We start from the raw sequence: 26,596 nt of genomic DNA, 5'->3' as shown, positions 1-26,596 counted from the left end.
CCCCCCACCGATGCTATGCCCCGCCCCCCGGCGCTAAGCCCCGCCCCCCACGATCGCGGACCCCCGCAAACCCCCCTCCCTTCATTACACTTACCTGCATCGTCCTGGCCTCCGGTGGTCTTCTCCGGGCTTCCCGATCAGGTGATCTCCCATACTGCACTGGGGCCCGATCACCTGATGCCGGGCCCCAGTGCACTGTGGGAGACCAGCTGACCGGAGAGGAGCCATCACCGGAGGCCCGATCACCGGTCCCTGGATTCAGGTAAGTGAAAAAAAAGATGTTTAATTTTTTTTTTCTTTTTTTTACAGCAATCAGCTTGCGATCTATTTAGACCACATAGCTGATTACTGGTACCGGCTCCCGCCTCTGCTCTCCCCATTAGAGCAGAGTGGGAGCCCGGTAACCGGGGGAGACCCTGGATAACGCCACCTCCAGGTGGCGTTATTATCACAGGGCTTCCCCCGGTATTTTTTTACAATTTATTTTTAGTAACTTGCACACAGATCACATTTCCCATTACAATTATGGGAAATGCGATCTGCTTTACTAAAAATAAGTGATACTGGGGGTTGGAGTAGAATTTTACTAATTCTACTCCAATTGCCCTGTAATAAATACAGGTGAAACTAAAATAATGTGAAAAGGGTGTGAAAACACCCTTTTTCACTTTATTTTAGTAAAAATAATGTTAATAAATAGAGCCCCTAATGAGCTAGTAGTTGAAATCCCTACTGTTTGTGTAATAGACTAGTTATATGTTTCCAATCACTTCTCACAGCAGTGTTTCAGAGCCAGTGATGTAATGACCTAAATGAACTACATGAACTGATCATTTGAACTATTCTTTTCAGTGAACTAGATCATAATGAACTGATCACCAAAATGAACTACATTTCCCATCACTAGTCCTCAGTGTGTTGCTGAGTTCTTTCCCTGGCTGGGGCTGATTTATTAGCAATGTGCACCAATCACAGGGTGAGAATGATTTGGTCATTATCATAGACCTGCCTTGGTTGGTGGGTTGGTAGGTAAGTGTATCTGGGATCCTGATTGGATTGTCGGTTGTTAGTGTTGATATGTAACAATCAATGCACTGTGCTGTTTCTAATCACAGATCATGCTGTTCTTACAATGTACTTATTTATATCAAAATTATAAGAGCATGTCAATTCAAAAGATCATATTAAAGGAAGAAAAGCAACCCACAGCTTAATTTAATGTAGGAGAGTTTGTGGTGTACCTTTGTACATAAACTGATATGAGGAAATATAGTTATATAGTATTCATTCAGATAATTAGCTAATCAGTATATATGGTCTGAGAGACCATTAAGTCATATATATCCTGGAGTATCCCCTTGCAAACACATGCACTAGTAACCTTTTACATAGTTCATGATAAGTATAACAACATTCTAATTTGTATGTTGTAAAGGATATTCCATGTGGATCCAGCAGTTAACATTTGCTGTTTCCTATCAAGATATGTCATATAGACATATCTGCATAGTATAATCAAACAAGAAAAATGATATATATATTAGCAGTAAAATATTTTTTGCATGTGTGTGTATAAGTATGTATGTATATATATATATATATATATATATATATATATATATATATATATATATACTGTATATATATACACACACACACAAATACAACCACATATACATGTGTATTGCTCTTTTTAATACTGAGAAATGTTCTTGTTTTTACGCTTGCATGTTCGTTTTTTGAAATACATACTGTATTATGAATACTCCGTATTAAAAGTTAAGTTTTAAATAAATACACTATTTATCAACGAGTGCCCCCCAAAAAGAGAATCATTTAAGTTGTACAGCACTTTTTTTGTTTTTATAGCATATGCCACATACATTGGTAAATGCATATTTAATAGAATTAACAATAGGGGACAGGAGGATTACAGTGTTAAATGATAGTAATTATTATTATTGATGCAATGTTAGGGGTAGATTCAACTAGAAGCTATTTACTTGTAACCGTAAATAAGTACAACAACACCGGACTTACAGATTTTTGTTTGCAGCCCCATTGGGCTACATACAAAGAAATACACAAGTAAGGGGCAAGATGCAGGACCTTTGGTTGCTTTTTAATGGCATTATAACGCCAACTCACTTTAATTGAATTGACCCCTTAGAATACTCGTAGCTCACAAAATCAGGACAGGTAGGAGGGAGGGACAACCTGTGCATCCCCAGCTGAGTGCTATAGAACTAGAATACAATGACACCCTGGCAGCTGGAGTCTACAGGCACAGACAGAGCAGGTACTAAGCCTGGTGTAAGGATAACCTATGTGGCTTTTCTATATACCCACACAGAGGCACAACCCATTCAGCACTCACATATCACCGGGCTCAGGTGGTCACACGAGGGATCCCAGTCCTCCAAGATCTTCAGGGTGTAGCAGTGCAGTGACAGTTTGTGCGTCTCCACAGCCGCCGCCATCTCTATTTAAATTTCCTCCAAACAGGAGTTGCCAAACCGAACTGCACGACGGGAAGAGGGGGCGCATGGATGGAGCATCGCCCAACGACAGGTTTCTGTCTGTATCTGCATTTTGAATGCTAGGGGATGGCTGTGCTTTAACATTGTGTCCTCTAAACAGGAGCCATCTTGTCAAAGCTTTTCTATTGCCTCTTCATGAGGCCACTAGGCCAGCTCTAAAGGCCTTCCACTAGGTGGCAAAGTATTGTATGTTATGTAAAGTGTCCAAGTCGAATAATTGCATGTGACCGCAATTCAACTGTTATCAGACGATTTGGTCGTCCGCTGCCCGATTTATGTTGGTACAATCCACTATGTAACATTGCTCGCACACGCACCCAGTGTGCGCACGTATCCACACATTCGCACAACACTAAATAGTGAATAATATACAACACTCTCACACTGACAAACACAATATTCATGCAGGGTTTAGTTAGTAACAAGAAACAGCTTCTGTATACATGTCTGAGAAAAGTAATTAAAAAAACAATACACCAGGATACTGTGAGTGTTTTACATATAAATTGAGAAGCCCCGCATATAGACAAGTATGGCTGTGGCAACTGAAATATAACCCAGACAGTGATATGCACAATTGAATTTGTCTGAATTAACAATGGTCAGAGGATTTGCTTACCAGACACAGTGGCAACAACAATCAGCTGGGGGTCCCCACCCTGCTTGAAAGTGAACCTAGCTGTTTGCAACACCTTGCATTATAGATTTAAAAATATGTTAGTAAGGGATAAAATAAATATATATATATATATATATATATATATATATATAATGTTAAATCCATCATAAATAGACTTACATGCATAAAACACACACACACATAGATTCACATGCATAAACACTGCACATTACGCACAGTTGCGCTGTTTATCATAAGCACTCTACAAATAAACGCACCACGCATATTAGCAACTTTATGCAATAGTCTCTTACACTTACACATACACAAATTACATAAAAAGGTTATGCAGTAATAAAGGTTATTACCCAAAGTGTTATTTATATTTGCAATGATGTGAAGTGTTTGTTATATGATATTTATGGTTTAGTACATAATAAGTAGATCATGTTTGGTGTCATTCTGATCCGCTGTGTATTTGCAGATCTCCGGTACTATCGATGGGGAAATCGCTTCAAGCATCTGCAAGTTCTGAACTATAGGGAATTAGGTGATAGAATGTACAATGTATGAAGTGTTCACTGCTTAGTTATGCGGCAGGAAAAAGTACACAAAGAGCCACTGGGAGGCTGAACTTCTCAAGTACAAACAGACCAATGAACTATGGGCCTGATTCAGAGCCGGATGCTATTTGCGGACGCTCGTTCAGAAAAAGGGGCTGGATATTTAAATTGAGCGCTCGCTCTTTGCGGTCTGTTGACGCCTCAATGTCTGAACGAGCGTCCGAAACATGCGATCGCTATTTTGTAAAGACGCCCCTTGGCCGTTCGCATCATACGCCATCTCCGCTATTTATTCGATTAATCGAGTACATCGAAAGGCGTATGAACTGCTCGCTATTCTTGTGGTAGCATTTTCCTACCGCAATCATGCGAGCAGTTCAGGCTAAAAGACAAACAAGTGACGTGGTCGATGACGCTGCTTTGTTAATTATGCACACCCTTAAAACGCCCGTTTAGACCGTTTGGCACGCCTGCGTTCGGATCTCCACTCCCCGTTTTCAAGCACCTTCCCCTGTTACCACCCACAAACGCCTCATCCTGTCAATCAAATTAGCAGGCATTCGCTATTTTGCGAGCACACAATTTCCGACCGCACTGACTTGTTGGTGCATGCGCATTACAACCCATATGCATGCGCAGATGTGCGAACATCGCTCGGAACGAACGAGCGGCCGCTTACGAGCGGCTCTGAATCAGACCCAATGTCGTAACAGAAGACCAAAGGAGAAGAACCAATGAAACAAGACCAGTTCATGTCCATTGTATTGCCAATTCCTGAAAGAGTATATATGTGCGCTCTCTGACCCCAGTCTTGAGTCTACTTGCTGTGCTGTTGACGGAGGTTTCTAATGCTGATGCCGGTATCTGGGCCCAGAGCGCGTGCGTATATAACAACTGTACCTTGAGTCTGTATGATTTATTTGCGCTTATTATATTAGATCACAGCATGTAACTATCTGTACTTTTCTTGAATAATAACTTTTGTGCATTGGACCACAAGTGCCAAAGTCTGAGAGCATTTACTGGGGTGTGCGACTGGTCATAGCGCTACTTAGCGCCATCTATGTTTAGAGGTTTATAGGCAGGATTGTGTAGAGGTTTATAGGCAGGATTGTACCAAGGTTTAATCAGGATATAACAGTTGGGGGCTCGCAGTGTAATCACGCTATCTGATACACGGTAACAATCGGTCAGTTGTGTCTCAGCAAAAGGGTGGAGGCGCCATAACAGGAGATGCATTTAGCCGTCGCCTGTTACCATTTTGTTGCTGAGAGCGCACTGCCGGTTATTGTGCAAAAGGAGTGCTGATTAGAATCCAGGGACAAGGAAGGAAAAAGTTTGTTTTCCCTCATTGATAGAATTGTATGTTTAAAAGGGGAAGTCGCATTATTGTGTATGCGACCAGTCGCACAATAGCGTACACGTATTTCCGGTAGTGCTGCCACGTGTTTTGAACAAAGCCATTGAAATTGCATTGTGTTATTGATAGTTAACATTGTTGTAAGTATCTCGATCAGTGTTGCCATTCTCTGGGAGAATGTTTATTTTTCTGCAAAGGAAAAAAGTGTGTAACAGTGAGCATTTGTTGGTTTCGGGTGTAACACGGTTCCTAAATGTTATGGGTATCGTAGGACCCTTAAGTGCTAGGCGTAGGAGACGGCCTAGTGACTCGGTAGCAGCTTACCGTTTACTATACACAAAGCAGGTGTATGGGTTGTTATTTTTGTTAGGGTTCGGCTCCCAGTGTGATCACAGTATTCAGTAATCGGTTAGGCTTATTTGAGCACTGTAATTGAACCACATAGTTTTGGCTAAACTGTGATTGTGAACTGATGAGAGGGTGGATGAATGCAACTGGAAAACAAAGGGTAAGTATTACCCCCTAGCAGTTGAAAGGTAGTCAAAAAGGGATTTCTGCATAGAAGCAGCTTCTTCCATAGGTGAGTGGAGGCGTCTAGAGGTCTTCCATAGGGTTTGTGGATACGCCCTGTTTCAAAGATGTCCACAGGTAAGTGAAAGTGTCTTGAGTGTCTTTCACCAGTTTAAATCTTTATTGAAAAACATAGGGGTTTTCCCAAGATTGGAGCCACGCAAACAGTAGAGATGTTAGATAATGATGTGCTGCTAATGGAAGAGCCGCTTGGGTCGGCACACCGTATTATGCATACTAAGGCCCTCATTCAGAGCCGTACGCTCTGAGCAGAGCGCACGCTCTGAATGAGGGCTGTCCTCCATAACTATGGAGCGTCCCCCTGGACGCTCGTATAGCTGTGGGTCACCACTCACAGCCTAAACGAGCGTGCAGTTTGATGGCCGCGATGGTCTTGACCATCGCGACCATCGAAACTGCGAGCCGGAGCCTGCGGTTGAGGTTTTCAACCGCAAGGCCCGGAGTGATTTTGGCTCTATCAGAGCCAAAATCACTCCTACTGACATCACTAGTGATGTCAGTGGGCCGGCTTCTGATGGTAGGCGTTCCCTTGGGAACGCCCCCGTCAGGGAAGCACGCCCCCGGCACGCCCACCAAAGGGGGCATGCTGTCAATCAACATCGACAGCATGCCCCCTTTGATCAGACACAACGAGCGAAGGACTTTCCTTCGCTCGTCGCGTCTGGCGCATGCGTACGACGGAGCTCCCGCCGTCGTGCGCATGCGCCGTGCACAACATCGACCCACTTGCGAGCGGACAGCCGCTTGCGAGTGGGTCTGAATCAGGGCCTAAGTACGGTGCGTATGCAATTAGGTACTGTGATGTATGGTTTAAGATGACGATGAAGAGTGTTAGACCGTTTCCCAGAATTGGTAGCTTTGATAAGGATGTATTGAACAATGTCCGAGATCACATCAGTCTGGTGCATTCTCGAGTGAAAAAGGTAAAATATAACAAATGTTTAAAATTATGGCAGCATGAAGGGGATGAGTGGCTTAAAGGTTTGCAAGCGATGCAAACTAGCGTCGCGAGCACGATACCGGAAAGTACACCCGCAATGCTAAACTGCGGTGCGTGCACGCCGCGTGATAGCGCACACGTGCAGCAAAGTAGCGTTGTGGAAAGTATTGCCAGTGGTTCACGCGCACCACCGCCGCCCTATGTGGATGGGGGTGCAGGTACAGTTGTTGAAAAAACCCATAAAAATGTAACAAGTAATTTGTACCCTCTCTTAAGTAATCATAAGGAAAATGTTTATGATGCGGATGATGAGCCTATTGTTATGTCTGCCATTTCCCATGCTGTACACACGTTAGATGCTCCACCACGACAAGCACAAGTGGTGCCGCCATCTCCATCAGTGATAGTACAGGAAGTGTTAACATCCACTGCACCCATAGAGGAAGTTGTTAATCCTATACGTAGCAGTAGTAGACTAAACCCCCAGCCAGGTAATAAGGTCAAAAGTAGCAGTGCGGCCGGTCTGCATCCCATCCGGACAATAACTGTTCCGAATGGGAATGCGGATGCGAACGGTGTAGTACCCACAAGGGAAGTAGCAATGCATTGTCCTTGGACAAGAACAGAGCTAAACTCCATAATGAATGATTTCCCGGATCCTAAAAAGGAATTAGCCAAATGTCAAAGATTTTTGAAAAATTTGGGTAGTTTTCACGAGCCAGCCAACAATGATTGAGTGGTGTTAAGGGCTTGTCTTCCACGCAATACCGACGTGACAACATTTATCACGGATTGTGTATTGGATGGAGATGTTCCCTTAACAGACAAAGTTAACCAAGGTAACATTTCCCGCATTGTAATTCAATTGGGTGTTTTCCAATAGTAGTTAACTGGAGCAAAATTTTCATCATAAAACAAGAGAGTGAATCTGCAGAGGATTATTGTAACCGAACTCTGCAGGCTATCGCCCAGTTCACTGGGTTAGAAGAAATTAAAGATAGCACTCGCCACAGGGGAATGATTGTCACTGTACTTGTGGATGGTCTAAAAGAGAATCTAAAGACCCGAGTTCAGACCTCACAGCCTGGATGGAGGGGAGTCACTGTAGATACCCTCATAGAATCCGCTATTGAACATGATAAGAACATCTCTAAAAAGAGAGAGACCCAGAGCAAGAAACTAATGGCTGTTAGTATCCAAGCTCTAGAAGGAATGACTGTAACATCACAGCCAGCAGACGCACCTGCACAGCTACACGTACTCACTAATCCTACACCACCGCAAACACAGCCCTACCCCACTTATCACACACAAGCACAACTCCCATACTATCCACAACCACCATATCTCCCTCAATATCCTTACCCATACCCACCACCTTTCCCTCCTGCTCAACCCACACAGCAATCCTTTCATCCACACCACTCACGAAAGTGCTTTAATTGCAACCAACCAGAACATGTGAATAGGAACTGTACAGCAAAGAGGGTAGGACCCCCTAACCAGAGAGTACCTTGATATCCCCATAAGGGATATACACAGAGACCAGCAAATGTCCATCAGGCACCAGCTCCAATTGTGGCCGTTAATGCTTTATTGGAGAGTGTGAGTCAATACTAGGGGTCAGGTCATACCTGTAGTCTACAGATAGTCAGGTTAACGGGAAGTACTAGGGAAGAGCCGGTAATGATGGTTGATGTAGCTGGTACTAAATATCCTTTTCTTGTAGACACAGGGGCGACCAGGTCAGTGATAAAATCTCCCATCAATTTACAGGTAACCAACGAGACAGTACCAGCAATGGGGTTCAACGGGTAAAGTGCAACATTATCCTTTAACAAAATCCACAGAGGTCACTATCGGGCCATTGCATACCAGACATTCTTTTCTCCTGGCAGCAGCGGCTCCTACTAACCTACTGGGAAGGGATTTGTTATGTAAGATGGGATGTGTCATATATTGTACCCCTGATGGTGTATTTTTAGATATCCCAGACAGAGTTGCGCATGAGGTGAGGGATATGCTGGACACTCCCCAAAGGATAATGTATCATTCTACCAGGTTAAGTAAGAATCCATCTCAGGTATATCAAATGTTGTCCCAAATTCCAGATTAACTTTGGACCAAGGATGGACAGGACACTGGATTAATGGCAAACGTAAGTCGCGTAATGGTAGATTTAAAAAGCGGTAGGCAAGCTCCAAAAATTCCCCTGTACCCATTAAAACAGGAGGTTGAATTAGGGGTTTTATTCTTTAATTGAGCGATTGTTAGAGCAGGGAATTTTAGTTCGTACTGCTAGTGTAGCCAACAGTCCCATATTTCCTGTAAAGAAGAGTGGTGGGAGGGGTTATAGGCTGGCACAAGACCTTAGAGGGGTTAATAAGGTGGTAGAGAGCCAATTTCCCATAGTGCCAAATCCAGCTGTCATTCTCATGCAGATCCCACCAAATGCAACCAATATCACTATCATTGACCTCTGTTCTGCTTTCTTCTCTATGCCTCTTCATCCTGACTGTCAGTACCTATTCACCTTTACATACAGGGGTGTACAATACACATGGACACGATTTCCCCAAGGTTTCATAGACAGCCCCAGAATTTTTTCCCAGGCCTTACACGACTGTTTACAAACTTTTCAACCTGCCAATGGATCTGTTCTAATCCAATATGTGGATGATTTATTGTTATGTTCTGATTCGTTTATGTCATGTTTAAATTATAGTAGAGTTTTGTTGCTTCATCTCTCGCAAACAGGACACAAGGTTGCCAAGGACAAACTACAGCCATGCCAGTCCAGGGTTAAATATTTTGGACACTGCCTAACTCTGGGGTTATGACATCTCACAAATGACAGAATCCAGGCCATACAGAACATGACACTGCTGCAGAACCAACAGCAAATTCGTACCTTCTTGGGAATGTGTGGATACTGCAGAATGTGGATCCCCGGTTTTTCGATTTTGGCCTTGCCATTACAGGACTTAGGGCCTCATTCAGAGGCGGTCGGAGGATGCAAGCGGTTGCTCAGAAACTGGGCGGCCGCTTGCATCCTGACCGCCCGCCTCTGTTTCGGTCGTTAGGCTGTGGGTTTACACCCACAGCTCTAATGACCGCTAGGGTGATGGTCGCGATGGTCAGAGACCATCGGGGCTTACAACGAGACCCTAGGGTAGGGTCTCACTTGTCGTAAGCCCCAGAGAGCTTCTGGCTCTGTCAGAGCTGGAAGCTCTCCACTGACATCACTAGTGATGTCAGTGGGGCCTCCCCCAAATGGCAGGCATTCCCATGGGAACGCCTCCTTTTGGGCTGCCACCCCCCCGGCCCGCCTTCCAAATGGTGCGAGCTGTCAATCAACATCGACAGCTCGCCCCCTTTGAAAAGAGACCCGCTACGACCGGCGCTGTCGGTCATAGCGGGTCTCACATATACGCACGAAGGAGCCGGCTCCCTCGTGCGCATGCGCACTTGACAAACATCGAGGCGGCCGTGCAGTCGTAGACCGTACGGCCGCCTCTGAATGAAGGCCTTAGTCTCTTCCTCAAAGCCAGATTGTGTCATACACACAGAGGAATCAGAGCAGGCTTTCCTTGATCTTAAGGAGAGTCTGACAAGAGCACCTGCATTGGGAATACCTGATTATGAAAAACCTTTTGATTTGTATTGTACGGAAGCTGATGGGTGTGCAGCAGGTGTCCTCACACAAAAACATGGTGATGCCAGTAGGCCCGTAGCATACTACAGTGCACAATTGGACACTGTGGCAAGATCACTCCCAACATGTTTAAGAAATGTAGCAGCAACTGCTCTATTGGTCAGTAAGAGTGAGGATGTGGTATTAGGCCATGATATGATTGTCTATACTCCCCATGCTGTATCTGCTTTGCTAAACTCTGCCCAAACCAGACATGTCTCCTCAGCTAGGTTCACAAAATGGGAACTAGCCTTAATAGCACCTGCAAACATCATCATCAAAAGGTGCAGTACGTTAAACCCAGCTACGTATTTACCATATGTGCAACATGATACACAAAGGGTGGAGAGAGGTGAGCCGCTGGCAGCAGGTGAGTTCTGCAGGTATATTGATGCACATGACTGTATGGAATATCTGAATCAAACCTTTACTGCAAGACCTGACATACGGGATACACCTTTAGAAAATGTAGATGTGACATTTTACACGGATGGGAGTTATCATAGACAGACTGACACTGGAGAGTTATGTACAGGTTATGCTGTGGTAAATGACGAGGACATTATAGAAGCCGAACCTTTAGGCCCACCACTCTCGGCCCAAGAGGCGGAACTGGTGGCACTAAAGAGGGCGTGTGAATTAGCGGAAGGTAAATCTGCTAATATCTACACTGACTCTAGGTACGCCTTCGGAGTAGTACACGATTTCAGTGCCTTATGGCGTCTGAGAAAATTGATGACAGCAGCAGGCACACCAATTGCACATTCCAAACATATAAAAGGACTATTAACAGCAATCCAATTGCCAAAGTCAGTGGCAGTAATTAGGTGTAAAGCCCATACATGTGAAGATGATCCGGTGTCACTGGGCAACAACAGGGCAGACGAAGCTGCAAAATGGGCAGCAGGGTTAAAAATGAATGTACTAACTGAACAAATCATGACTTTCCAAACAATTGATATGCTGAAATTAATTGAGATGCAAAATTTGTGTTCTACCCAGGAAAAGTCAGACTGGAGGTCCAAGGGATGTGAGCAAGAGTTATCTGGACTCTGGAGGGACTGACAAGGTAAGCCAGTGGCTCCCAAGGCATACTACCCCAGCCTGGCTGAGGAAGCGCATGGTCTGACTCATTTGGGAAAGCAAAATATGTGGAAATTGGTGAGAGCATACTGGTGCACATCGGGTTTCTCTTCTCAAGCGGAAAAGAGAGCAATGTCCTATCTGACCTGCTTGAGGAAAAGCATTGGGAAAACAATCCCTACCGAACCATCTCACATTCCTCCGACTGACGGACCTTTCCAGGTAATACAAATTGATTTCATCCAATTACCACCCTGCAGGAATCTCAAGTATGTATTAGTGTGCACTGATGTATTTTCCAATTGGGTTGAGGCATACCCAGCGGCCACTAATACTGCTGCGTTTACTGCCAAGAAAATTGTTCAGGATTTTGTGTGCAGATACGGTATCCCTAAAATTATCAAGAGTGATAGGGGTACTCATTTCACAGGTGATGTTTTTCAAAATATGTGTAAGCTGATGGGTATTAATAGTCGACTTCACACCCCCTACCGACCGCAAGCCAGTTCCAAGGTGGAGAGGATGAACGGAACTATTAAAAACAAATTAAGCAAAATCATGGCAGAGACTGGACCAGGATGGCCTTAAGCATTACTGTTGGTCCTACATAGCATAAGGACCACTCCTAGACCCCTCTCTAAATCTGTCCCCCTTTGAAATACTGTTTGGTAGACCACCTCATTTGATTATAAGCCCGCAGGAAGATTTAAAAGGTAACAATGAGGTAACTGTAAAGTATTTTATATCAATAAGTAAACAGTTAAAACAGCCACAGCAGAAACTGAAATTGTTGTCCCATGATATGCCTGAAACAAACTGTCATGATGTTGAACCTGGAGAATATGTTATGATCAGAAATTTCTTGCGTTCAGGTTGTTTGACTGATCGTTGGGAGGGTCCGTATCAGGTGTTGCTGACGAGTACCACATCTTTGAAGGTGGCCGAGAGAGATACATGGGTCCATTCCACTCACTGCAAAAAGGTCAACCAACCGGTGGAGAAAGAAGGTGGAGATGAGGCTGATAAAGTGGACCTGTTGATCGCGAGCTTGTTCTTGGAGGATTAAAAGGTTGCAGTGAGATACCTGAGCTAAAGAAATTTGCAGGTCCTTGCTGTGGCGATGGATTGGTCTGCTGTGTTCATTTTTATATTCTCTTCCAGAGTTTCACTTTTTTGTTTAAACATCACCAACTTCAATGAACCACGAAGTTGGGAGGTGACTGGAAATAATCAGACGATGACCTTCTCACTAAGAGCTGACCGTGAGCCTATGAATTATGAACTGTTACACAAAATTAGGTCAGGTGGGAGACACTTCCGGTATAAATATACACTGTTCCACCAAATAATTGGTTGGTAAAATACCAGAAGGGTACTGTGCTAAGATTATACAACCAGAAACATGTATTCACTAGATGGGAGAACCTGAGATAGGATTATTTGTGAGGGAAATGTGTTTGATGATCATGATGCATACTATTCCTTATGTTCTCCCCGATGATGTATATTTTATATGTGGAAGAAAGGCATATAAGTGTCTCTCTCCGAGTTCCGAAGGTTTGTGTTATCTGGGAAGTGTAGTCCCAGAGGTTATGACCCTCACACATGTTGAAATGCTTGGTATTCATAAAAACACACCATCACCATATCTTCACACACAGTATGAACACAGAGACAAAAGAAATATGATACCTGGTGATGTGCATAAAGCCACACAGTTAATTAGTGAGACAACTGGCTTTCAAGTTTTAGTAGCACTGGATCCCACCAGGATCGCTCGGGGTGCACTAAATGTTAGATATATCCAAGATGATAAATGAATAGATAATATCAACGAGATGTATGATAACACATTCAGGTATACAGGTAGGGAGTTGCAAGCGTACAAGAAAGAACTGGTGCAACACAGACTAGTGTTAAATTATTTAACAGCTGTCACTGGAGGGTATTGCGTAACTTTGGCCACCCAATTTGGAGTAAAGTGTTGCACTTACGTCACAAATGATACCAGCAACCCCAAGGAGGTGATAGACCGTAAGATGGATGAAATTCTGCAGTTAAAATGGGAATTTCGAAAGAACCATAATGCTTCAGTGGCTGAAGTAGAGGAGAAGGTAGAGAAATGGGTTTCATGGTTGATCCCAGTGAAATGGTTCTCAGGTCTAGGAGAATGGGTCCAAGAAATGATTGCAAGCATAGGTAAACTCCTGATCCTCATACTGGTTGTCTTCATTGTAATTGCCATATGTGTCAGGTGTGTTCCTGCTGTGTTGAAGTGTGTAAAATTTAAGAATAAGGTAAACTGGAAGAACGTAATTATGATAGTGGTCAGTAGTGACAATATGAATACTGAGGTAAATGTAGAACTGTATTACAACCCTGAATTAGAATGTACCCTATAATAATGTGATCTGGATTTGTGTGGTTGTGCATAAATATAACGTTGATGTTATTTTAAGTCATCTTAGGTAATGCAGTCCCAATCCCCCTTCCCAAACTTCCTTTATAGGTTAGATGAGTTCCCACATCCTGCCCATGGTCCCTTAAGGATCCGCAGATGGCGTATAAGGGTTGTTTCACCCTCCTTGAGACGCATTATCTAATGGTTCAAAAGACCAAACTGTGTCATACCATAATAACATTAAATGTATATTCTCATGCATGGCTAAACAGATTCAAAACAGGTTGTGATAGTGTTTGGTTGGCTATCAAAGGGTGGACTGTCGAAGTCGAATAATTGCATGCGACCGCAATTCAACTGTTATCAGACGATTTGGTTGTCCGCTGCCCGATTTATGTTGGTACAATCCACGATGTAACATTGCGTGCGCACGCACCCAGTGTGTGCACGTATCCACACAATCGCACAACACTAAATAGTGAATAATATACAACACTCTCACACTGACAAACACAATATTCATGCAGGGTTTAGTTAGTAACAAGAAACAGCTTCTGTATACATGTCACTAGGATACTGTGAGTGTTTTACATATAAATTGGGAAGCCCCACATATAGACAAGTATGGCTGTGGCAATTGAAATATAACCCAGACATTGATATGCACAATTGAATTTGTCTGAATTAACAATGGTCAGAGGTTTTGCTTACCAGATGCAGTGGCAACGACAATCAGCTGGGGGTCCCTACCCTGCTTGAAAGTGAACCTAGCTGCTTGAAACACCTTGCATTATAGTTTTAAAAATATGTCAGTAAGGGATAAAATATATATATATATATATATATATATATATATTTATATATATATATATGTTAAATCCATCATAAATAGACTTACATGCATAAAACACACACACACATAAACTCACATGCATAAACACCGCACATTACGCACAGTTGCGCTGTTTATCATAAGCACTCTACAAATAAACGCACCACGCATATTAGCAACTTTATGCAATAGTCTCTTACACTTACACATACACAAATTACATAAAAAGGTTATGCAGTAATAAAGGTTATTACCCAAAGTGTTATTTATATTTGCAATGATGTGAAGTGCATGTTATATGATATTTATGGTTTAGTACATAATAAGTAGATCATGTTTGGTGCCATTCTGATCCACTGTGTATTTACAGATCTCCGGTACTATCGGTGGGGAAATCGCTACAAGCATCTGCAAGTTATGAACTATAGGGAATTAGGTGATAGAATGTAAAATGTATGAAGTGTTCATTGCTTAGTTATGCGGCAGGAGAAAGTACACAAAGAGCCACTGGGAGGCTGAACTTCTCAAGTACAAACAGACCAGTGAACTATGTCGTAACAGAAGACCAAAGAAGAAGAACCAATGAAATAATACCAGCTCATGTCCATTGTATTGCCAATTCCTGAAAGAGTATATATGTGCGCTCTCTGACCCCAGTCTTGAATGTTCTTGCTGTGCTGTTGCCGGAGGTTTCTAATGCTGATGCCGGTATCTGGGCCCAGAGCGCGTGCGTATATAACAACTGTACCTTGGGTCTGTATGATTTATTTGTGTTAATTGTCTTTAGATCACAGCGTGTAACTATCTGTACTTTTCTTGAATAATAACTTTTGTGCATTGGACTACAAGTGCCAAAGTCTGAGAGCATTTATTGGGGTGTGCGACTGGTCATAGCGCTACTTAGTGCCATCTATGTTTAGAGGTTTATAGGCAGGATTGTCTAGAGGTTTATAGGCAGGATTGTACCGAGGTTTAATCAGGATATAACAAAAGCATTTCTGAAGTTTTAGAAGCAGCAATGGCATATTGCGCTACTCAGCAGACCCATTGGCACGTGTTATCATAACCATGACAGCCGGAATAGTGCTGGTGCAGGGAGCAAGTCGAGGTCTCAGCCTCCAGTTCTGCAAATTCCTGGTTACGTCCAGACATGGGACCAAAGTAATAGGGACCTGTAGGGAGCCGGACTTGGCCGCTGAGCTGCAGGCATTGAGGGAGAGGAACCCAGAGACAGTCACCATCCTGCAGCTGGATGTCACCAGCCAGCGGGATATACAGGAGGCTGCACACAAGGTGGGACAGGAGTTTGGCCACCTGGATCTCCTCATTAATTCCTCAGGGATGCTGCACCCCAGTGGGAATGGGGAGACCTGTCTCCGGGAGGTCTCCTCTGAGGTGAGTCACTGGTGGTGGTACTGACACAGAGATGGGTGATGCAGGAGTAATGCTGCGTACACATGGGACGACTTGCTCAATCATCGTTATCGTTGAACGATTTTTCCTATTTTAAATTTGAACAATTTAGTTCAATAATTTCATCATTGAACATGAACGATTTCTGACAGAATATAAATGATGAAGAATTCATAGATATCGAGCAAGTTGGCCAGTCTGGACGGTCGACCTCAGATATCATTATCGTCCATACGGCCACGCGCATCATTGGTCGTTCAATGCAAAAAAAGTAAACGATATGAACGATCTAATGATAAACGATATCGTTATCGTTCATAACATTGACAAAAGTCATCCCGTGTGTACGCACCTTAAGGATGACCATCGATGAATGTGCCTGTCCCTGGTCTGGTGCCTCAGGCTGCTGCATTAATAGATTATAATAGTAGACTACATACTGTCACTGGCATTATCATTCTGCATTTTTAATGCAAGGTAAGTGCATGTAAACTGCTGGGAAATTTGAAAGAATCGAAGGAGGAAATGTATTAAACCTTCTAAAGAGTAGAGAAGTTGCCTATAGCAACCAATCAGTTTCTACCTCTCATTTTGTACTTGATAAATGCTGTTTGGTTGCTATGGGCAACTTTTATACCTCTCCACTCTTTAGAAGGTTTGATACATTTCCCCCATAAATAAGGATGTATACAGTCATATTTTTATGTGAATTGTAGTGGATTTATTATAGGAGCGCTTCTTGTTCTGTTTCAATGCACCTTAAAAACGTATGTTGCTCACAAAAGGGGAGATGTATCAAGACTTGGATAGATATAAAATAAAGCAGTTACCCAATGTAGCTAATCAGCTTCTGTCATTTATCTAGCAAAGTCTATGAAATGACAGAAGCTGACTAGTTTCTATGCTCAACTTTTCTTTTTTATCTCTCTAAAAGATTTGATACATATTCCCCCTATGGGGGCTATTCATTATCACTAACGGGTCCATTACACATGCGGAAATGCTCGTCTGTGCAAGGTTTAAGTAACGGTCCCATTCACTGTGCAAGGTTTAAGTAACGGTCCCATTTATGGTGCAAGGTTTAAGTAACGGTCCCATTCACTGTGCAAGGTTTAAGTAACGGTCCCATTTATTGTGCATGGTTTAAGTAATGGTCCCATTTATTGTGCAAGGTTTAAGTAACGGTCCCATTCATTCTGCAAGGTTTAAGTAACGGTCCCATTTATGGTGCAAGGTTTAAGTAACGGTCCCATTTATTGTGCAAGGTTTAAGTAACGGTCCCATTTATTGTGCAAGGTTTAAGTAACGGTCCCATTTATTGTGCAAGGTTTAAGTAACGGTCCCATTTATTGTGCAAGGTTTAAGTAACGGTCCCATTCATTGTTAGGGGCCTGAGAGGACCGCCTAGTATCAAGCAAATCCAAAAACTGAAAGTTTTCTGCGTTTGCTTGCTGGAACCAACAGCATCTTCACGGTGCCACCCGGCTTTGGGGAATTTCTGTGAAAAACACTAATTTATTTTCACAATGTCGACATTTCAAATATCGCTATGTGAAATGTCGACATTCCCAGAATCCCGACTGTTAAGGTTAGGCACCGCCGGGAGAGGTAGGGTTCGGTTGCATGGGGAGGTTAGGGCTAGGCACTAGAGAGAGGGTTACTGGTAGGGATAATTTGAGAATACTTACCAGAACGCCACTCCTCAGACACCTGCACCGGATTTCCATGTCACATGGCCGTCTGTACCTGGAAGAAGCCGCTGGAGCTGTCGGGACAAGGTAATTGACTGCTGGGCCACCAAGGATGTTAGGTTAGCATTCAGTTATGTTGACATTTCATCTGTGTAGACATGAATGTTGATGTGGTCACTATTGACATGCTAAGCATGTCAACATTTCAACCATGTTGACATTCTCATGTTGACTTGATGCATGTCGACATTATAAATGTTGACTTAACATACCACACTCTCCTAATTCAGTTAGCCGCGGTACACTCATGGTTTACAGCAGGTTGACTTAATGCGCATACTGCATGGTAATTTTGCTTACCGCACATATGGACGCTCCCACTAGTTGTGCTATTCAATTATAAATACTTATCCTGGCGGTCGCACGATAAATCTGGCTGGTAATACCTGTGTTAAGTGTGGGGAATCACTTTGTACCACCAAAAAATGGCAACTAACATTGGATAACTGTATAAAAGACTATTAGTAGCCATAAACAAAGTATTGGGGTCTCTTAAAAGTTTTCAAATAACTGATTTTTGCATTTTTTTTTTAGTAACTAGAAAAAAATTATAGAAAGCAAGGGTTTTCCCAGCAATGTAAAGGCTGTATATGATTTTGGGGTGCATAAAAAAGCCTGTAATACCCCTTTCAGACATACAACCCGGGAAATTTCCTGCTCAGACCCGGGAATTTCTCCTGTGCAAATTCCCAGGTATTTGGTCGAGACCCCCCTTTCACACTACAGTGTCTACCCGGGAAATTCCCAGGTAGACCCCTTTCAGACAAGAGCAGGGTTTTTCTGCTTACCTGCCTCTCCTGTGCCGTCTGCTCCTCCTAGCCTATCCCCTCTCTGGCTGATGATGATGATGTCATCATTCAGCAGCCAAAAGCCGGCCAATCGTAATGCAGTTTTTTTTTTTCTACTATCATTTTTTTAACATTTATTTTAATTCCCTGGTGGTCCAGCGGGAGTGCGGGCGGCCCGCTGTGGCACAGCCGGCCGGTGCTGGGGGTGGTGAGCAGCAGCGCTGAGCGTCCTATAGGACGCTCTGCGCTGTCAGCTCAAAGCAGCAGCGCTGAGTGTCCTATAGGACGCTCTGCGCTGTCAGCTACATGCAAAAGCTGCTTGATGCTGCCCGGGAGTAGTAATTTCCCGGGTAGCACCATTCAGACAGAAGCAGGGTAATTTCCCGGGACTTTAGTCCCGGGAAAAACCCTGGTCGATTGCACGGGTGGCTACCTGGGAACGTGTTCCCGGGTAGGTACATTTCACACAGACATGAGACCCGGGAATTTTGGCCGAGGCAGGCCAAAATCATGGGAATCTCAGTATGTCTGAAAGGGGTATAAGGTGATTTAAGCCATTTATAATGTCATAAATTCTCTAACTCCCATCTACAAGCTTAAAAATACCATTCCCATCAATGTCGCACCTCTATATACCTGTCCCACATAATTTAACCCATTATTCTGCTTTTTGCAAAATATCACCCCCAAAATGTTACGTAATTATTGGCAAATTATGCTAATTAAAACCAAGTGCCTAATTTATCATTTGGGGGGGAGGGGTCCCAAGGATCTAAATCCACCCATTTTTACCTTTAAAATAAGGATTTTCACCACCTTATCACCTGCTCAGGGAGTGCGAAGAAAAATTCACAATTCCTATGGAGAGCCATGACTTGCATCTATTTGAATAGCAAAAACGTGCACCCGGTCGCATTAACCCACGTAAATGTGCCTACTTGAATTCAAGGCCATAATTTTCATTTGCTGCATAGTATCAGGGCCGTAGCTAGGGTAGTGCGTCCGGTGCCATCACACAGGGCACCACAGGTCAGGGGGCGCTGTTTGGGCCTGTCAAATTTATGTTTATTATCATTCTTGCTTGTAGATTCCTCTTATTTCATCCCCAGCGTCTCCTGGCCTCTCCTATCTCTTCCCTGGCCCTTCCCCATGAAGCCATGGCCCTTTTTTGGGTGCATTATGGGCCTGATTCAGAGCTGAACGCTCTGACCAGAGCGCTCGCTCTGAATCAGGGCCCTCCTCCCTGAAAATGGAGCATCCTCTTGGACGCTCGCATAGCTGTGGGTGACCACCTACAGCATATGCAAGCGTCCATGATGATGGTCGCGATGGTCTTGACCATCGCGACCATCGGACTTGCGACGGAGACCCTGCGGTAGGGTCTCCCTGCCACAAGCCCTGGAGAGATTTTGGCTCTATCAGAGCCAAAATCACTCCCACTGACATCACTAGTGATGTCAGTGGGGCCGGCTTCAGACGGTAGGCGTTCCCATGGGAACGCCTCTGTCTGGCCGCCACGCCCCCGGCACGCCCACCAAAGGGGGCGTGCTGTCAATCAACATCGACAGCACGCCCCCTTTGGTGCGAGACCCGGAGCGATGGAGAGCCCATCGCTCTCCGGGTCTCGCGCATGCGCACGACGGAGCTCCCTCCATCGTGCGCATGCGCAGTGGGGAACATCGACCCGCTTGCGAGCGTACTGCGGCTCACGAGAGGATTTGAATGACCCCCTATGTCCCTTTGAAAAATGAGGGGGGCGCCAGTGCTCTTTCTGGCACAGGGCACCAAAAAGTCTAGTTACAGCTCTGCATAGTATCGACACTTATTTGCACGCCACACAAAACTTTGCTCACACATATTGTCCTCCTTTAAGAGTGAGCCCACGATACGAAAGTATATTTTTATTATGACATACAGTATCCAAAATAGCAAACAAAATCTTCGGTTGGTATGTTAGAATAATGAACAATACTGTGGGGTCTATTCAGCAATGATTTTCTTACATAAAAAATACGGAAACTATGATTTCTGTATTTTTTATGTAAATCTCCTATTCAGCAATTAGATAATATAGAAGATAATGCAATTATCTTGTCCATTGATGCCCATCTCGCAGAGTACCGCACTGTAGGGATCAGCCATTGATCTCTAGAGTGCTTTAACACTTTTTGCTATTCAGCCTTATTATAATGCCATTTCAAAATGGTATTATATGAGGAAAATACTTAACTATCCCGAAAACTGCAAGGACAGAGGGAAATTTTCCCATAAGGTCCTGCAGCATCTTGTAAGCCCGCCCAGTCTCCGTCCCTGCTTCCCGGTGATCTGCGGCAGGTAAGTCACTCTAGAGGCTTTTAAACCCCACGAAATTGATTGATATGTGTATACAGGGTTTATTATATAGAGATGTGCGGGTTCGGATTTACTCGGTTCTTTACACCAAAATTATCGCAAGTTCGGAGTAGTTCGGATTTATTTTATTGGCTATCCAAAACACGCGATAGCGCTATAGCCAATAAAATGCCGTTTTTGAGATCTGAACATATCTAAGTAAAACCGAACCCGCACATCTCTAGGTTTATACTAGCCTGTATACATGTATATTAATGTGCGATTACATTTATAATTTATTTATAAATGTTAAATATAAAAGCACATAAATATACATGTATACAGGCTAGTATAAAGCCTATATACACATATCAATCAATTTTGAGAGGCTAAAGCTGGACTTACCCCTCCATGGTCACCGGGAAGCCAGGACGGAGACTGTTCCCAAGAGCATGACTGAGCATGCGCAGGGAACAAACAGAAGGGATTGTTTTCGTAATCCTGAAAACAATCCCTTCTGTGACATCGCAGGGACAGTCTGTTACCGCAACCGCTGTCCCTACTGAAAATATTGCTGCATAGCTTACATATTTTATCATAATTGCTAAAATATTGTGACAATGTTGCCAGATAATATTCGGGGCAAAATCATCACTGTTGCTGAATAGACCCCTTGGAGCATCAGTCAATCTGAAATGAAAACCAGGAGACCCATGTGACCCTAAGGGACTAAAGACACAAAATCCATCCCACACTTTGCCTTTGGTGCCGAACAAAATAAAATGTGGGTGCCCCTGGAGTGTGTATTATCAGAATAAAAGCTTTGGGAATTAAACTTTCAGCATGGAAAAAATGAAAGTGTCCTGGAAAATCACCTGAGAAAATTAACTGAAGTTTATGTTGTTTTTCTACTCTGTAGGGCCTTTCCCTGGCACTTGCTACAAACACCATTGGTCCGTTGTTAATGGCAAAATATTTTTCTCCGCTTCTTATGACGGGAAGAGGGATGTTCGGAGCGCAGTCATCTGACCAATCCAAGCAACACAATGCCATTTTAGTTACAGTAACATAAGTGCTAAAGTAGGCTCTATAACTGACAATGGTAAGCATAAGTAATACACTCATGTTGCTGTAAATGTAATTATGTGTGTTTATATGGGATAATGCTCGATCTACTGTAACATATATAAATAGTAGAAACCATCAATGATATATGTGTTACAATAAAAGCCAGATTATGTAGACTGAGTACTATATACATTTCACAGCAGTCCAAGGTGACTTCTAAAGCTGGGTACACACTGGCCAATATGTCGTGTGCTTGTCAGCAGGTGTGTACCAGCGATATGTCTGACCTACGTCGTTCATAGACATATCACATCGGCTGTGCAGCACAACTCATGGCCTATATATCCTATAGATTGTAAGCTTGCGAGCAGGGCCCTTTTACCTTTATGTCTGTCTCTTACAACCCAGTTTTGTTCTATTAACTTTGTTTTAAATTGTAGAGCGCAACGGAATATGCTGCGCTATATAAGAAACTGTTAATAAATAAATATCTGTAGACCGTCCGTACACTTGCTGCAGATGTCGCCGGTGACTGACACCGCAACAGGGCAGGCACATGTAAATGCCCGCCCAGTTGTGACGTCCGGCACGACACATCGGGCCAATGATTGGTAAGTGTGTATGCTCTTACCAATAGTCAGATAGCACGGCGGATCGGCCAGGCGGCTGATCCATCGTCCTAGTATGTACCCAGCTAAAAAATGCAGTTCTTTACACTAGCGGTGCATTATTCCTTATACATACACGGTTTCCTTTTGAACGCTGTGTTGATGACATCATAACTTAGGTTTATACAGACATCAATTACAGGAGTGCATACATATATTTACTTCATATGTGCATTATATGCAGAAGACAGAACACCTTAGAGAAGCACACTTGGTATTACCAAAATAGCTTCAGTGTATTTTGGTAAAGCTTCTATAGAGGTGTGCATTAATGAGATGTGATTTGTTGCTTCCTCTAGACATTTGATTGGATGTTTTTAGTTTAATACATATTTATTGTTTGTTTATAAGTGATGAAGCATATGAGAGCATAGACTTCCAACAACAAAAATGCATAACATTCACTAAGCATAAATGCAATAATTCCCCTAAAATAATACTTAACACATAGGAGGTGCTGACACCAAAGATACATGCCATAAAAGTGTGCTTACCTATCTGTTGAGGTGGATGCTTCTCAATATGTATCCAGCTAAAAAAAACAAACAAACAACATTTGCACCAGACGTTATGCCAAGTATACAGTAGCGTACAGTGCCACTTGTAGATGCCACATTTTTCAGATAAAATGGTATTGAGTAAAATACCTCCATATATTATGTTTACCTCCTTTAAAAATCAAATTGGAATCTTTTTTTATACAGTAGTCCATATGGAAATGAAAAATTAGTAATGTGAACCGACGTCCATGACATGATCTAATGTAACCCCAATGGAAAAGAATGAAGTACTATGAAGCATGGGAAATAGGGAGGGGAGAGAAGGGGGCTGCATAGGAGCTAGTATTACATCATTAAGGGGATATAGGCTGTGAATACACAAAATCATCTATATGGAATAAAATGTCCATTTGAATCAAATTATAGCTACAATGTGCTTTAAGCATTGTGATCTGCCCCAGAGCAATATTATATAGACACAGGGGAAGCACAGAGAACAGTACTGTTTTGTGGGGACACACTCTATATTAGTTACAGGATAGAAACCCATTAAAACATAATGCTTAATATTTTCTGTAATAAAAAGATCTCACTCTGTAACTATTTAGCAGAACGCCAGCATTTAATCAAAATGGAGGATATTCCCCAACTAATTCTAAAAATATTAAAATGACTGACGGTGTATTTCAGGCATTGCTGATCAATCAATCAATAATGATCAAATAATGAACACAAATATGAGATATGTACTATTCAGCATATAAGGAATCATTTTTTTCTCAATGACAGTCCAATAGGTCATAAACAAAATAAGTGTATGTGTAAAACAGTGACACGTGTGGCAAAATGTGAAAACATGTGACATATAAACAAACTCAATCGTGCATAAATAAAACAGCAATGCAAGCCTCATTATGTCTTATAATAATCTGCTCTATAGCCATAACGAAATCTAACATTAGCCACATACTGGGAGACACAAGGATCATTTCCAAAAAGGTACAGGAATAACACTATATGAGTAATATCCACAGATGGAGCATTTGATTGGAGGAAGATCAGAACCTGTGCAATTATGTGTGCTATGATCTGCTTTCCCCTGTTTGCCAAACAGCATTGGACAAGGGATGAGAGTCACAGCCTGACAAGCACAGTGTAAATCAGAGAAGGTACAGCATCTGCTGTCAGGGCAAACCCCTGGATCCCACCATGATGCACAAGGCAGTGCAGGGTGGCACCAGCGATTAAACCCCAATGAGAGTTCTTTTGAATAAGAGTAGATAAGGTACCTGTACGAAAACCAGTGTGGTGTTAGGCTGTGCAGTGTGGGATCTTTTGTGCGCACAAAGGAACACCTAGGAGAGGGTTTGATGAGTGTTTCAGTGAGGGCTTGTTCACGGAGGCACCCTGCAAAACACGCTTCAAACCCTCTCCTAGGTGTTCCTTTGGCCACCCATTTCAGCTTTCCAGGGGCCGCAGGTCTAAGATACAGATGCATTTTAGTATACATGCAAAGTACAGAAATGTATATATTTATGATCATGCAGATCTAAATGAAGCCCAAACTGAGCAACTTATTTCCAAGTTACTATTTATTTTCACCCTTTTTCCTACTAATGTATATTGGCTTATTACTGTACGTCGAACCTTATTCTTCTGCATGTTTCATAAAACATAAAGAAACTGCATTTTAATGTTTCAACTGGAGACATTTCTGAAATGATGCACATGTCTCTTTACTAAAAGCTCTATATCAGTGATTCCCAACGTCAGTCCTCAAGGCACACTAACATTCCTGGATTTAGTGATATCCATGATTGTGCACAGATGGTTAAATCAAAATAACTGGGGTACTAATTAAAGCGGCAGTACGCTCGCAAGTGGGTCGATGTTCCCCACTGCGCATGCGCACGACGGAGGGTGCTCCGTCGTGCGCATGCGCGAGACCCGGACAGCGACAGCCAAGCTGACGCTCGCGGTCTCGCACCAAAGGGGGCGTGCTGTCGATGGTGACTGACAGCACGCCCCCTTTGGTGGGCGTGTCGGGGGCGTGCCTGCCAGACGGAGGCGTTCCCATGGGAACGCCTACCGTCTGAAGCCGGCCCCACTGACATCACTAGTGATGTCAGTGGGAGTGATTTTGGCTCTGATAGAGCCAAAATCACTCCAGGGCTTGTGGCTGGGAAACCCTACCGCAGGGTTTCCGTCGCAAGTCCGACCATCTTTTTGAACGCTCGTATATGCTGTGGGTGGAGACCCACAGCTATACGAGCGTCCAGGAGGACGCTCCATTTTAATGGAGGAGGGCCCTGATTCAGAGCGAGCGCTCTGGTCAGAGCGTCCGGCTCTGAATCAGGGCCTAAGTCACTTGTGATCTAGTATGGCTATCCATAAATCCTGGACTGTTAGTGTGCCTTGAGGAACGTGGTTGGGAACCCCTGCTCTATATTGATGCATTTAATACACATTAAATCATTAATGAATCTCTATTTCTTCAGGCCTAGGTGGGTGGTAAAGCTACAGAATGTCTAAAGCAGCTCTAAATATGGCCACCAAAACCCATTCTGTGGATCTGGGAAGAGGAAAGGGCAAGGTGGCAGAGCCATAACTAGACTTTTTGGTGCCCTGTGCCAGAAAGAGCATTGGCGCCCCCCTCATTTTTCAAAGGGATATAATGCACCAAAAAAAGGGCCATGGCTTCATTGGGAAGGGCCAGGGAAGAGATAGGAGAGGCCAGGAGATGCTGGGGATGAAATAAGAGGAAGCTACAAGCAAGCATGATAATAAACAGAAATTTGACAGGCCCAAACAGCGCCCCTTGACCTGTGGTGCCCTGTGCGATGGCACCGACTGCACTACCCTAGCTACGGCCCTGCAAGGTGGTCTTCGTTTCTCTGCACCCAGGCACTGTGGACACAGACTTGTCAAGACCTTACCATAAAATATGTTCCCACAGAAAAGATGTTTTCTAATGAACATGCTGTGACGTACCTTACGTACAATACTGACAGACTTGGCATGGACCAAATGGGAAATATTTAATATAGAACACATCTGAATGAAACTATATTAAATTATTACATCAACTGTCTAAACTTGATTGTTCAAATTATTCAAATACTAGCAGCTGACCCAACGCTGGCTGGGTTATGTCTCACTCGGGTATATTTACTAAAGTAAGAGTTTTTTAGAAGTGGAGATAATGCCCATAGCAACCAATGAGATTCTACTTAATGTTTAACTAGCACCTTCTAGAAGATAATAGCTAGAATCTGATTGGTTGCTATGGGCAACATCTCCACTTCTAAAAACTCTCACTTCAGTAAGTTTGCCCCTCTGTATCTTTATCTGTCTCTCTCGCTCTCTCTCTCTCTCTCTCTAGCATTTCCCCCTTTTTTCCACATCCTCTCTCTCCCCCTATTACTCCAGCTCTCTCTTTTAAGGCCCCATTTAT

General features: G+C 43.3%; 1 pseudogene; it reads left to right on the top strand.

Moving 5' to 3' along the window:
- The first annotated feature begins 15,691 nt into the window (after window positions 1-15,691).
- LOC148453425 (uncharacterized) lies at window positions 15,692-26,184 on the top strand (annotated as a pseudogene).
- Window positions 26,185-26,596: the final 412 nt, after the last annotated feature.

This window comes from Taudactylus pleione, unplaced genomic scaffold (assembly GCF_031769625.1).
Source record: "Taudactylus pleione unplaced genomic scaffold, aTauple2 ptg001159l, whole genome shotgun sequence".
NCBI classification, from domain to species: domain Eukaryota; kingdom Metazoa; phylum Chordata; class Amphibia; order Anura; family Myobatrachidae; genus Taudactylus; species Taudactylus pleione.
The sequence above is the reverse complement of the archived record's forward strand: the minus strand, read 5'-3'. Positions and strand labels throughout refer to the sequence as shown.